This window comes from Haplochromis burtoni, unplaced genomic scaffold (genome assembly GCF_018398535.1).
Source record: "Haplochromis burtoni strain Fernald_Lab_line unplaced genomic scaffold, NCSU_Asbu1 Contig_767, whole genome shotgun sequence".
NCBI lineage: Eukaryota > Metazoa > Chordata > Actinopteri > Cichliformes > Cichlidae > Haplochromis > Haplochromis burtoni.
This window is the reverse complement of record NW_024583128.1, coordinates 16,464-17,622: the sequence shown is the minus strand read 5'-3', so window position 1 is coordinate 17,622 and position 1,159 is coordinate 16,464.

Below are 1,159 nucleotides of genomic sequence, written 5' to 3'. Positions count from 1 at the left end.
ATACACTGGCAAAACTCTTGCTGGTTCTTAATGACACTTAAAAAGTAGAAAAAGGAAGTATAATTGGCAGTTTTAAAGGAGAGGATATACAAAGTGTGTTTAAACAAGAACAACTGACTTCAGTAATTTAGAGGCTGTATTATGATCTTCTTCCTGCTCCTGTGTGAGCTGATAATATTTTGCATCTTATTATATCCTGAATAATGCTATCTGGACTCATTGTCCTCACCTGTTTGTTTAGCTCAGGTGTGTTCAAGTGGCCTGGGACACCAGACCAGTTAACACAGCCAGCCGCTCCCACTGTCACTCGACACAGGCGAGAGCAGAATTACTGGTTATAAATTACTGCATCAGGAAAGTGTTCGTACTCTTCATGTAAAGATCTGGAAAGCAAGAGTTTACATGCACGTGTTGTCTGGGACTGTGCTTTTGCCAATGTGGATCTGGATTTTATAAAAGGCATGACTTCAGTAAAAACTGTGAAATAAATTTTGTTCCTTGCTATAAATATGTAGAAAAACAAGCAGGCTAGATACAAACGCAGTCATGGCATTTTTTTTTTTTACCAACTGTGCACATGCAAGTGTTGTGTTGACATTGCTGTCAGTGCATGTTAGTGGGGGATATGTGCCAGATCCTAGAATAGATATGACCTGTCATACCCCCCACAACAAAAGAAGAACAGAAAAAATAACAGAAACAAGCAGCAATTTAAAAGTAAGCACGACGGCCTGCATTGTGAAATACTTGCAGACACACACACACTAATAATATATATATATATGAATATATTCTTGTAGAAACACATCACAGGCCAGGTTTTGGAGGCCTGTCAGTGAGTGTGAGTATAAGGTAGGAGGACCAAAATAAAGGCAAGAGAGATAAAAAGGATAGCGCACTTCGCGGGGAAAAAACCTCACAATAAAATAGAAAGTTGATAATAATTCATAATTCAACCCATGACTTGGATTAGATTTACCAACACATTGCGTAAACACATTTCCGACTTGCAACTTATTCAGGAACCACATAATGTGGGAACGCTGAGACTTTTGCCAAAAGAGCAATACTTTACTGCTATGGTAGCCAATGTTCAAATGCAGGTTTGACAGGTTTGTGATGTTACACTTTATCAAAACCTAGTGGGGGTTTACTCATC